At 42.8% G+C, this 14,552-nt stretch overlaps 1 protein-coding gene across 1 annotated transcript in view; it reads right to left on the bottom strand.

Moving 5' to 3' along the window:
- The window catches only part of lrrc4cb (leucine rich repeat containing 4C, genome duplicate b), a 340,611-nt gene that overhangs the window by 252,915 nt on the left and 73,144 nt on the right, over nt 1–14,552 (bottom strand). The gene's annotated exons all lie outside the window — the stretch shown is intronic.

Below are 14,552 nucleotides of genomic sequence, written 5' to 3'. Positions count from 1 at the left end.
AAATCTGAATCGCTCCCACTGCCCTCGTCTTTTTTATATATATATGTATTTTTTCTAGTCCTTCACTCTCACTATCCTCATCCACGAATCTTTCATCCTCGCTCAAATTAATGGGGAAATCGTCGCTTTCTCGGTCCGAATCGCTCTCGCTGCTGGTGGCCATGATTGTAAACAATGTTCAGATGTGAGGAGCTCCACAACCCGTGACGTCACACACGCACATCGTTTGCTACTTCCGGTACAGGCAAGGCTTTTTTTTATTAGCGACCAAAAGTTGCAAACTTTATCGTCGATGTTCTCTACTAAATCCTTTCAGCAAAAATATGGCAATATCGCGAAATGATCAAGTATGACACATAGAATGGACCTGCTATCCCCGTTTGAATAGGAAAATCTTTAATGTGTTCTCGTGAACTTCATTTGACGTCCTGGCTGTGGTCTGGCATCTAGTTGAAAGTGAAGTGAATTATTTTTATATAGCGCTTTTCTAAAGTGACTCAAAGCGCTTTACATAGTGAAACCCAATAACTAAGTTACATTTTTAAAACCAGTGTGGGTGGCGATGGGAGCAGGTGGGTAAAGTGTCTTGCCCAGGGACACAACGGCAGTGACTAGGATGGTGCAAGCTGGGAACGAACCTGCAACCCTCAAGTTGCTGGCACGGCCGCTCTACCAACCGAGCTATACCGCCCAAAAGGGCAATGTTTCCCTGTTAAACAAGGAATTGTATTTTTTTTCCAAATGGCGCTGCTGTTGTGGCTATTGGTGGCATTCTTTTTTGTTCCTGGTCTTCACCTCTTGTTTTCATGTGTGTTTTGGGTTATTTTTTTTGCCTTTTGTTTCGGGACCTTTTGGGACTGTGCAACAAGGGGTGGCACTTTTATGACTTCTGCGGTGCTTTTTAGTGGGCTTCTGGATCTGCCTCCCGGGAGCTTTTTTTGGCCTTAGGGACCAGCTGCGGGGTCTCTGCCATACCGAAGTCCGTTTGGAGGGACTGGAGGAGAGGAGATGAGAACGAAGAGACAGGGCTGCGGCAGCGCCGGAGACGGACGGGCTTCACGGTGGCTGAATGAGCAGGTATCGGACGCTTCGGTCTCCTTGGACGCATCCTCGCTCATCCATGGGGATTGGACACTGGCTGAGAGTTGGTGGGCGGCCGAGGGTGGAGTCGGCTCTTTTAGTTGCTTTGTTGGGTCTGCTCCTGTCTTTGGCCATGCTCCCCTCCACACCCCAGCAGACGATGGCGTGGAACTAGGGCTGGGCGTATCGATACTTGGTGAGTATCGGTATCGTATCGATACTGGCGTGATGGTATCGATACTTCACCAAATTAAGCAAATCACTCCGATTTAAAAAAAAATGTGAGCGCAGCGCAGCGCTCCTCACCACTCCACCCTCCTCCCTAGTGATGGGTCGCGAACGAGATTTAAAAACACTTTAAAAATTAATCTTCCACCCAAAATAAAAATAAAATAAATACAATTAACATGACGCTTGGTGCGTTGGCGCACACACATCAGTATAATTCGCTCCGAGGTTCACTCGGACACACACACACACACACACACACACACACACACACACACACACGCGTGCGTTTCCAGTGCGACTTAATGTCTTGGTTGTAAACTGTAAAGTATTTTATTGCACTAAAATAACGATAAGAATTTCTCAGTTCTTTTGTTTTGTGTTCATTTTTACAACTGTTTAATAACTAGTGTTTTCTTTCTTACTTCAGTTCTTGTGTGTTGTGAGGCGACTAACCAAGTTCAGTATTTGTTTTCACCTTATTCGCACTACTTACTTTATTGTAATTGATATTATTGCTTTTTTATTTTAATTTCTCGGTTCTTTTGTTTTGTGTTCATGTTTACAACTTTGTTCAATAACTAGAGTTTTGTTATTTACCTTAAGTGTTTGTGTGTTTTGAGGCCACAAGCCAGGTTCAGTAGTTGTTTGCACCTTATTTGCATTACTTTATTGCTATTGATCTTACTTTCGTAATAAATATTGTATTTTTTGACTTAAATCGTTGTCCTGTGTTGTATTATTATCATAATCAATTAATAAAGGCAAAAGTACAAATTTGTTTATCAAAAGTATTGATACCCCGAAGTCCCCCCCCCCCCATCAGATGACGACACTTCCGGTATCGGTATCGTTATCGGTATCGATACCCAAATTTGCGATATTGCCCACCCCTACGTGGAACACCGCAGAGGTCACCACAGTGTATTTGGGTGTTGAAATTATGTTTTTGTTTGGTTGCTTGTCTATGCGGCAAGGTGGTGACTTGTCCAGGGTGCAACGTTCCCTCTAAGGCGTGCGCCTGCGCAATTGCGCACTGCTCACACGTCCTCTGCGCACAGCAAATTAATGCAGCGCAGAAAATCAAAAATCCCATCTGAACTTTAAAGGGGAACATTATCACCAGACCTATGTAAGCGTCAATATATACCTCGATGGTGCAGAAAAAAGACCATATTTTTTTTTTAAACCGATTTCCGAACTCTAAATGGGGGAATTTTAGCGAATTAAACGCCTTTCTGTTTATCGCGCTGGAGGCGATGACGTCAGAATGTGACGTCGCCGAGGTAATACAGCCGCCATTTTCATTTTCAACACATTACAAACACCGGGTCTCAGCTCTGTTATTTTCCGTTTTTTCGACTATTTTTTGGAACCTTGGAGACATCATGCCGCGTTGGTTTGTTGTCGGAGGGTGTAACAACACTAACAGGGAGGGATTCAAGTTGCACCACTGGCCCGAAGATGCCAAAGTGTCTGCCGCCAGACCCCCATTGAATGTGCTGGAGTGTCTCCACATTTTACCGGCGATGCAAAGGCAGACATGGCACAGAGATGTATGGATAACCTGCAGATGCATTTGCAACGATAATCAATAAAATCACAAAGGCGAGTTTTGTTGATGTTGACTGCCAGCTAATCGATGCTAACATGCTACGCTAATCGATGCTAACATGCTATTTACCGGCGGTGCTAAAGCAGACATGGCACAGAGATGTATGGTTAACCTGCAGATGCATTTGCAACTATATTTACATTTCCTTCCACCCACATTTAATGCGAAACAAACACTTACCAATTGACGGATTTAAGTTGCTCCAGTGTCACAAGATGCGAAAATCCTGATCGTTTGGTCCGCACATTTTACCGGCGATGCTAACGCAGCTATTCGGTCATGCTATGGCTATGAATAGCATCAATAGCTATTCGCTCACTAGCTTCAGTTTCTTCTTCAATACTTTCATACTCCAACCATATGTTTCAATACATGCGTAATCTGTGGAATTGCTTAAATCGCTGAAATCCGAGTTTGAATCCGAGCTAATGTTGCTATATCTTGCTGTGATATTCGCCATTGTTTGTTTACATTGGCAGCACTGTGTGACGTCACGGGGAAATGGCCAGTGTCTTCGCAGAGAGCGAAAATAAGGCACTTTGAAGCTTTATTTAGGGATATTCCGAGACCGGTAAAATGTTGAAAAAAACTTTCAAAAGTACAACGAGCCACTGGGAACTGATTTTTATTGTTTTTAACCCTTTTGAAATTTTGATAATGTTCCCCTTTAAACAAAATAAACACATTACAAATTATTCTGTATGATTTTGCAATGCAACTTTGAGTGACAAGTGACAACAAGAGTGGCCCCGATGAATAAAACAATACTTGTCAACACAGTTTATCGTCTGTCGAGAAACTTTACGGACAGGAATTCCATCTATCACTTTATTGAGCAAAACTGTTTGTAACCACACCAAAAACCTGAGTAAAAAAGACGTATCTATAAAAACTGGTTATTTTCTGCCATACAAACCAGGCTTGAACCAACTTTGTCGTTTCAACAAAAGCCGCTCGCTCTCTCACCTGCACCAACACAATTGTTGCGTTTATGGCCACGCAAAAAGTCGGACAACCCCAACGCCACACAAGGTGTAAATGCCAGGTTGTAACACTCTGACTCCTCAAACAGATGTGTGCTTATTTTATTGCCATTTATTAAGAATGTTAATCTAAAGATACTATTCATGAAATATTCTCACTAGATTTCATAAATGCTAATAAAAAGATGGATTTTACAGACAGAAAGTTACAGGAACTAAATGTAATCTCTGAAAGGGGTAACATTTCTTTTAAAGGTAGGACCCGCAGCCAGACATACAATACTAGCACAAAGTTCATGAAAAAACATGTTTCTTTTGTTATTTTAATTGTAAGAGGGCAAGATCCTGAGGGTGCTGAGGAAGAACGGTCTGGAGAGACAGCTGATGGTGACCTTCTATCGCTCGGCTGTCGAGAGCCTGCATAACAGTGTGGTACGCCAGCTGCACGGAAGCAGACAAACAGGCGATTCAGAGGGTCATAAAGTCGGCACAAAAAAATCATCGGCTGTCCCCCGCCCTCCCTGAAGGACTCACACAACTCCCGTTGCCTCAGCAGAGCAAAAAACATTACCAAAGACTGCACACACCCTGGCTTCCACCTGTTCCACTTGCTACCATCAGGCAGGCGCTACAGGTGCATCAGAGCCAGAACAAACAGGCTCAGAGACAGCTTCTTTCCCAGAGCTGTCACCATGTTGAACTCTAACTTATAATAATAATAATAATTCAGCCCTATACAATACCCTACTGTGCAATACTACCCTTCGAGTGCAATACGTCCGACACTGATTGTTATTTATTACTTCGGTACTCCTGTCTTGCTCTGTATATTGTACAGTATTTTGTATTTTGTACTTATATAGTGTTTTGTATATTGTACAGAATTGCTTATTATTTTTATTGGATAGTAGTCTGTTTATTTCAATTGTTAATTTTTCCTTTATTACCTCTTACGTCATTTATTTCACCCCATATTTGTTCCCACTACCGCACCTTAAGTTGGAGTCTTTAATCCCGTTATATGCAAATATAATGACAATAAAGTTCATTCTATTCTGATCACTTATAAGAAAATTATTTGAATAAAAACATTTAAATTGTTATGATGTCAAGTTTGGGAAAGGTGTGGCGCTGGTGTGGCCACAGTGTGCACGTCTGATGTTGATCACCGATGTTGCTCACATGTGCTCCAATGAATGCTCAGGGAGTTGGTGCGTTTGTGACATGACAAAGTTGAGGAAACATTGCCAGGGTGTACACCACCTTCTGCCTGAATGCTGCTTAGATAGGCTCCAGCATCCCCCGTGACCCCGAACAGGACAAACGGTAGAAATTGGATGGATGGATGGATGCTTGTCTATGCATGATGCAATCGTGTGTGCGCAATGTATATTATTGGTTGATCCATCCCCATCCATTTTCTACCGCTTATTCCCTTTTCGGGGTCGCCGGGGGCGCTGGCGCCTATCTCAGCTACAATCGGGCGGAAGGTGGAGTACACCTTGGACAAGTCGCCACCTCCTCGCAGGGCCAACACAGATAGACAGACAATATTCACACACTAGGGCCAATTTAGTGTTGCCAATCAACCTATCCCCAGGTGCATGTCTTTGGAAGTGGGAGGAAGCCGGAGTACCCGGAGGGAACCCACGCATTCACGGGGAGAACATGCAAACTCCACACAGAAAGATCCCGAGCCTGGATTTGAACCCAGGACTGCAGGACCTTCGTATTGTGAGGCAGACGCACTAACCCCTCTGCCACCGTGAAGCCCTATTGGTTGATTATTATTATTATTTTTTGTTGTTGTTTTACTTTTGTGGCTGTGTGTAGACGTGGCGCTGCTGGAGTGGCAGCTGGTTGCATCATCTCTGCTCTTTTAATGCTTTTAACTGCCGCTAACTGAGTTGGTCTCTGCAACTCCTTTTAGACAGAATTTGTCTCAACCAAAACTGCTGTGCAACTGCCCTCCAAATCTGGAGCCCCACCTAAAGAGGAACATTATCACCAGACCTATGTAAGCGTCAATATATACCTTGATGTTGCAGAAAAAAAGACCATATGTTTTTTTTAACCGATTTCCGAACTCTAAAAGGGTGAATTTGGCGATTTAAACGCCTTTCAACTGATAGCCTGTCGGAGCGACATTTTCTCAATCTTATTGCACGCACCAAGTCAAATCAGCTCTGTTATTTTCCGTTTTTTCGACTGTTTTCCCGTACCTTGGAGACATCATGCCTCGTCGGTGTGTTGTCGGAGGTTGTAACAACACGAAAAGAGACGGATTCAAGTTGCACCGGCGGCCAAAAAATGCGAAAGTCCCTCGTTTGTTCCGCACACTTTACCGACGGCAGCTATGCTACGACAGAGATGGCAAGAATGTATGGATACCCTGCGACACTCAAAGCAGATGCATTTCCAACGATAAAGTCAACGAAATCTGCAATATTAGAAAATAGAACACCATTGAATCTGCCGGAGTGCGAGCTATTCAGGGACGACTGCAGTCTGTTCCCGCAGACGAGCGAGGTAAACCCCCTGGATATGTTGGCTGAGACGTGATTTATGCCACTTCTTTTTCTGTCTCATTTTGTCCACCAAACTTATAGTTTTGTTGATGGTATTGACTTATGTGGAGGGTGCTAATAAGACATATTTGCAAGCTAATCGATGCTAACATGCTATTTAGGCTAGCTGTATGTACATATTGCATCATTATGCCTCATTTGTAGCTATATTTGCATCCAGCCTTTCCCTCCACCCACGTTTAATGCCAAACAAACACATACCAATCGATGGTTAGAAGGCGATTGCCAAATTCGTCCTCGTTTCCTCCAGTGCCGCTGTCTGTCATGATATGGCTCAATACTTTCAGTTTCTTCTTCAATTACGTATTCGCTACCTGCTTCCAAACTCCAACCATCCGTTTCAATACATGCGTAATCTGTTGAATCGCCTATGCCGCTGAAATCCGAGTCTGAATCCGAGCTACTATCGCGATACCTTTCTGTGCTATCCGCCATGTTTGTTTATGGTGGTTTCACGCTGTGATGTCACAGGAAAATGGGCGGGTGGATATACCGATCGTAAAAATCAGGCACTTTGAAGCCGTTTCTCGGGATATTGCGTGATGGGTAAAATTTTGAGAAAAACTTCGAAAAATAAGTCACTGGAAACTGATTTTTATTGGTTTCAACCCTTCAGGAAATTGTGATAATGTTCCACAATTTCAAAAGGGTTAAAAACTATAAAAATTAGTTCCCAGTGGGTTGTTGTATTTTTTATAATTTTTTTTTCAAAATTTTAACGGTCCCCGAATTTCCCTAAAAAAAAGCTATAAAATGCTTGATTTTCACTATTTGGAATGCGACTATCCATTTCCCTGTGATGTCATACAGTGCTGCCAATGTAAACAAACAACGGCGAATACCACAGCAAGATATAGCGACATTAGCTCGGATTCAGACTCGGATTTCAGCGATTTAAGCGATTCAACAGATTACACATGTATTGAAACGGATGGTTGGAGTAAGAAATTATTGAAGAAGAAACTGAAGCTATTGAGTGAATAGCTATTGACGCCATTCATAGCCATAGCATGGCCGAATAGCTGCGTTAGCATCGCCGGTAAAATGTGCGGACCAAACAATCACCTTTGTGATTTAGTCGATTTTATAGTTACAAATGCATCTGCAGGTTATCCATACATCTCTGTGCCATGTCTGCTTTAGGACCGCCGGTAAATAGCATGTTAGCATCGATTAGCATAGCATGTTAGCATCGATTAGCTGGCAGTCACGCCGCAACCAAATACGTCTGATTAGCACATAAGTCAACATCAACAAAACTCACCCTTTGTGATTTCGTTGACTTTATCATTGCAAATGCATCTGCAGGTTATCCATACATCTCTGTCATCGCCGATAAAATGTGCGGAGACTCTGGCACATTCAATGGGGTTCTGGCGGCAGACACTTTCGCATCTTCGGGCCAGTGGTGCAACTTGAATCCCTCCCTGTTAGTGTTGTTGCACCCTCCGACAACACACCGACGAGGCATGATGTCTCCAAAGTTCCAAAAAATAGTCGAAAAAAACGAAAAATAACAGAGCTGAGACCCGGTGTTTGTAATGTGTTTAAAATGAAAATGGCAGCTGTATTACCTCGGAGACGTCACGTTCTGACGTCATCGCCAAAAGAGCGATGAACAGAAAGGCGTTTAATTCGCCAAAATTCCCCCATTTAGAGTTCGGAAATCGGTTAAAAAAATATATGGTCTTTTTTCTGCACCATCAAGGTATATATTGATGCTTGCATAGGTCTGGTGATAATGTTCCCCTTTAAGAAAGTTGATGATTTTAAGTACCTCGGTTCCTGGATCATGGATTCCGATAATGACTTCCGTACCAGGAAAGCCCAAGCCGGGAAAGAATGTAATAAAATGGACGGCATATGGCAGTCCAACCTGCCCAATTCACTTAAGCTAGACCGCTTCAAGTCTACCATCGAACCAATCCTTGTGTACAGCTCCGAGACCTGGACCCTCACAAACTCCTTGACGATTGCAAAACCAACCTGCTTCGAAGGGTTCAAGGCAGTCCCATCCCACCTCGAACCATATATACTGCAACCTACCTCAAGGAAGCACCCGCCTGAGCCAACATCGCAGTTTGCTGGTCACTGCTCTGGTGCCAAGACTGAGCTGATATCATTGATTGATTGATTGAAACTTTTAGAAGAAGATTGCCCAGTACAGTACATATTCCGTACAATTGACTACTAAATGGTAAAACCCAAATACGTTTTTCAACTTGTTTAAGTCGGGGTCCACATTAATCAATTCATGGTCGTCCTTTGGAAACAATCTACCAGGGGTTGCCTCACCAACCCTGAAGTAGTCACACGGGACACTGGGATCTTTGTTTCAGACCTTGCACAACCCTCTGCTGGCAGAGGGTTGTGCAAGGTCTCTCGGCTACGGCCGAACATTGATGATGTCCTTTGTGTTCTTTTATGTTTTCCTCTTATGCACATGTTTATGTGTGCTACGCTGGCACGTGCACAAATAGGGCCATATGGGTGCTTGAGCCCCCTGCCCTTTTTTTGCCTCGTCTTAAAAAGTGCCCTCTACCTGTGTGTGTTTTTTTGTTTTTGTTTTTTTTTCTTTAAACAACATTAATAAATTCCTGTTAGGGATGTAAAAAAACAAAACAAAACAAAAAAACAGCGGTACAACAACTCCACGTTTTCTTGTAATACTGGGTTGTTTGAGCCTGCGCTTCGCCAGAGAGAGAGAGAGAGAGAGAGAGAGAGAGGAGAGAGAGCCAACTGCAGCCTGAGGAGACGTGACAGTGGAGCAACTTGAACCTGTGAGTTATGGTCTAGTCGCCGTCCACTTATTCAGCATCTAATATAGGTAATATTTCAGAAAAACGCCGCATTATTCTACTATTCAATGTGTCAGCTTCTTTTTTTGCCGGACGTCGGAGCACGGCGCATCAATTGAGCACGGCGCATCAATTCCGCACAGAGCAGAGCGGATCGTGCGGGACAGGAAGTAGTGTACGAAATACAAAATAAAACACCGGGTTAATTTTCAAAATAAAATGCACTGTGTTTACGGCGGATCACATTTCTCTCACAGTAGAGGTTTAAATATAAAGTCGTATTGTGTTTCAGTTGTTTAGTCTGAGCATTAAGTGAGAAAGACCATAAGTTCCAACTTGATGGTGTTTTCATCAAGTTAAAGGAAGAAGGACAGATTTTCACATTGAAGTTTTTTCCATTTGGGTATTTGTTTATTTATTTATTTTCGAAGTTCATGTTGCACTGTTCAATGTTCAATATTAAAGTGCTCATCTTTAACAATAAATAGCCTAATAATAAACCAGTGTTTTGTTGCTTTTCATGTCTTCCAAGCCTATGATAATGTGAATTAAATCATTATGACAATCATTTGTTGACACAAAAGAAATGACAATCACTTTTACCTGCAAAGGACACACAGCTAAGTAGTTAGCTTCCTATTAGCAAATTTAATTTTACATTCATTTCCACATTGTGTAAAGGACCAAAAAAAATTTCCTGCCCTTTACTGACTTTGAGCCCCTGCCCCTCTATAATCATGTGCACGTCCCTGGTGCTACGGCTATGAACAGACGTGGGTAGAGTAGCCAGAAATTGTACTCAAGTAAGAGTACAGTTACTGTAGGGATGTATTACTCAAGTAAAAGTAAGGATTAGTCACCCAAATATTTACTTGAGTAAAAGTAAAAAGTATGTCGTGAAAAAACTACTCAATTACTGAGTAACCGATGTTTAACCTGTTCGACGGCAACAAGTAATGCACAAAAACATAAAAATAGCAATGAACAAATTCAGAGACAGGAATATTTCTTAAGCAACTAAAACTATAATATATATTAAATAATATATATTTGGTTTTACACTGCATTGAAAATAAATTTGAAATTAATTTTACGTTTGCAACCTCATACTATTGGCTAAGTTTTATATTCATAAATGTAATTTTCTCAATACCCGGCCTGTTTTTTGTTCCTTTAAAAAAGATTTAGAACACTATATTAAAACATTCTACCTCTAAAAACCAAAAAAGCTGTGAAAACGATGATGCTGTGTTCCAAATTTAAGTTATTTACTGAGATTGAGTGAGCCTATGGCTTTGCACTTTGTTTATTTTATATAAATATTTTTGCTGCATTCTATTTTAGTTACTTTGAATTTACAACCCCCTGGCGCTGTTTTGTACGGTTTTTATACTGTTTTGTAGTGTTGTTGTATTTACTTTGATTATTATGTTCAACTGTTTGTAAATGTTGAAATACACATGTAAAGTTTTATAAAACTTTTTTTTTTTTTTAAAAGGTGCAGTTAATCATGTGACCGCCTAGCTCTGCTTGATTGGTGAAACGGTGTCAAACATCACCAGTGACTGCATTTGATTGGTGAAACGGAGTCAAACGTCACCAGTGACTGCATTTGATTGGTGAAACAGAGTCAAACGTCACCAGTGACTGCATTTGATTGGTGAAACGGAGTCAAACGTCACCAGTGACTGCATTTGATTGGTGAAACGGAGTCAAACGTCACCAATGACTGCATTTCATTGGTGAAACGGAGTCAAACGTCACCAGTGACTGCATTTGATTGGTGAAACAGAGTCAAACGTCACCAGTGACTGCATTTGATTGGTGAAACGGAGTCAAACGTCACCAGTGACTGCATTTGATTGGTGAAAAAGAGTCAAACGTCACCAGTAACTGCATTTGATTGGTGAAACGGAGTCAAACGCCACCAGTGACTCCATTTGATTGGTGAAACGGAGTCAAACGTCACCAGTGACTGCATTTGATTGGTGAAACGGAGTCAAACGTCACCAGTGACTGCATTTGATTGGTGAAACGGAGTCAAACGTCACCAGTGACTGCATTTGATTGGTGAAACGGAGTCAAACGTCACCAGTGACTGCATTTGATTGGTGAAACGGAGTCAAACGTCACCAGTGACTGCATTTGATTGGTGAAACGGAGTCAAACGCCACCAGTGACTGCATTTGATTGGTGAAACGGAGTCAAACGTCACCAGTGACTGCATTTCATTGGTGAAACGGAGTCAAACGTCACCAGTGACTGCATTTCATTTGTGAAACGTAGTCAAACGTCACCAGTGACTGCATTTGATTGGTGAAACAGAGTCAAACGTCACCAGTGACTGCATTTCATTGGTGAAACGGAGTCAAACGTCACCAGTGACTGCATTTGATTGGTGAAACAGAGTCAAACGTCACCAGTGACTGCATTTCATTGGTGAAACGGAGTCAAACGTCACCAGTGACTGCATTTGATTGGTGAAACAGAGTCAAACATCACCAGTGACTGCATTTGATTGGTGAAACAGAGTCAAACGTCACGAGTGACTGCATTTCATTGGTGAAACGGAGTCAAACGTCACCAGTGACTGCATTTGATTGGTGAAACAGAGTCAAACGTCACCAGTGACTGCATTTGATTGGTAAAACGGAGTCAAACGTCACCAGTGACTGCATTTGATTGGTGAAACGGAGTCAAACGTCACCAGTGACTGCATTTGATTGGTGAAACGGAGTCAAACGTCACCAGTGACTGCATTTGATTGGTGAAACGGAGTCAAACGTTACCAGTGACTGCATTTGATTGGCGAAACGGAGTCGAACGTCACCAGTGACTGCATTTGATTGGCAAAGCGGTGTCAAACGTCACCAGTGACTGCATTTGATTGGTGAAACGGAGTCAAACGTCACCAGTGACTGCATTTCATTGGTGAAACGGAGTCAAACGTCACCAGTGACTGCATTTGATTGGTGAAACACAGGCATGTGATCAATCCTACTTTGAAGGTCTGTCTGACAACCAAAACAAACAAAGCGTGCATTAACAGATCGATAAAAATCAGTAGCGAGTAGCGAGCTGAATGAAGATAAATGGAGCGGAGTAAAAGTAGCGTTTCTTCTCTATAAATATACTCAAGTAAAAGTATGTTGCATTAAAACTACTCTTGGAAGTACAATTTATCCCAAAAGTTACTCAAGTAGATGTAACGGAGTAAATGTAGGGCGACACTACCCACCTCTGGCTATGAGTTCCTTTTTTTCCTTGGCCTCAGTCCGGACCCCCTCTCCAAGGGCCCAAGCTTAGACTAAATTGTTTTTTTGTCCTCCTTCCCCAGTGTTTACCTGTTCCTCTCCTATTTTGTAATGGGCGCCGAAAGTTGACAGACCCGTCAGCGATCCTGTTCTGTCTCCCTGTAATGTTTGTCTGCTTTTGAACGGGATCGTGCTGAAAATCTTAATTTCCCCTCGGGGATTAATAAAGTATTTCTGATTCGGAATAGTCAAAAATGGATTGAGTTGCGTCTTTAATGCCTCATTTTAGCCACTCTTCTGTCAAAATACATTTGTCCTATCAAGTTGTTTTTTTTACCCCCCCAACCCTTCTTCTTTTTTCTATCTCTTTCCATCACTCCACTGGGATCCGCGGTGGCGCTGATGTGCCAGCACACGTCCCAGACTGCTTTCTGGGACAAACTTCAAGCATCCAGACTGGGAAAAAAAAGAAGGAAAAGGAAACGGAGTGAGTGTGAAGAAGAGAGAGGATCCTCCAGCGCCACAGAGTCTCTTCAATTATTCAAATGGCCGCCGTCCCACTGCGCTTGTTCTCTCCACTTGGTTTGAATATTGAAATGGCCAAACCCAAAGAGACAAGATATCCACGAGACGGCGAGCTTGTGATGTGGGCTTGACTCCTCGCAGCTTCGCCACAGAAGTCGATGAAAGGTAGACATGCAAAAGCGATTGACTGCGAAGAGAGCGTTGGCCCAAATTGCATTACTTGCATGTCTCTACTGTCAAGTGAGACATGCTTCCTGCTTCTTAAAATAAACTATATTGCCAAAAGTATTTGGCCACCCGTCCAAATGATCAGAATAAGGTGTCCACAGGTGTATAAAATCAAGCACTTAGGCAAGGGGACTGTTCCTACAAACATTTGTGGAAGAATGGGCCGCTCTCAGGAGCTCGGTAATTTCCAGCATGGAACTGTCATAGGATGCCACCTGTGCAACAAATATTCCAAAGTCAATCAATGTCAATCAATGTGTATTTATATAGCCCCAAATCACAAATGTCTCAAAGGACTGCACAAATCATTACGACTACAACATCCTCGGAAGAACCCACAAAAGGGCAAGGAAAACTCACACCCAGGGGGCAGGGAGAATTCACATCCAGTGGGACGCCAGTGACAATGCTTACTATGAGAAACCTTGGAGAGGACCTCAGATGTGGGCAACCCCCCCCTCTAGGGGACCGAAAGCAATGGATGTCGAGCGGGTCTAACATGATACTGTGAAAGTTCAATCCATAGTGGCTCCAACACAGCCGCGAGAGTTCAGTTCAAGCGGATCCAAGACAGCAGCGAGAGTCCCGTCCACAGGAAACCATCTCAAGCGGATCAGCAGCGTAGAGATGTCCCCAACCGATACAGGCGAGCGGTCCATCCTGGGTCAACTGTCGGATTTAATATAAGAAAATGGAAGAGTTTGGGAACAACAGCAACTCAGCCACGAAAACTAACAATGGGCTCAGCGCAGGAATTATGGTGTGGGGTTGTTTTTCAAGAGTTGGGCTTGGCCACTTAGTTCATGTGAAATGAACTCTGAATGCTCCAGGACAACATTTCGGACAATTCCATGCTCCCAGCCTTATGGGAACAGTTTGGAACGGGCTCTTTCCTCTTCCAACAAAGCAAGGTCCACAAAGACATGGATGACAGAGTTTGGTGTGGATTGAATTGACTGGCCTGCACAGAGTCCTGACCTGAACCTATGAGGAATGTCTTGTCTTGGTTTTTCTGTCTTGTGATTTACATGTTTTATTTTGAAAGGCAATTCCTCTTGTTTCACCAGTCTGACGTCATCCCTGACCCTTGATTGTTTCCACGTGTTTCTCATTACCCTCATGTTCCATTTAAGCTCCTGCCTCCCCTTGTTCTGTGCCAGATTGTCTCGAGCTTTCGCGTCTATCTAGCGTCCATGTCCATGTTTGTATCCATGCCTTGCTTCACACCAACAAGAATTATATTGCTGTAATTT

Source organism: Nerophis ophidion, linkage group LG25 (assembly GCF_033978795.1).
Source record: "Nerophis ophidion isolate RoL-2023_Sa linkage group LG25, RoL_Noph_v1.0, whole genome shotgun sequence".
NCBI lineage: Eukaryota > Metazoa > Chordata > Actinopteri > Syngnathiformes > Syngnathidae > Nerophis > Nerophis ophidion.
The sequence above is the reverse complement of the archived record's forward strand: the minus strand, read 5'-3'. Positions and strand labels throughout refer to the sequence as shown.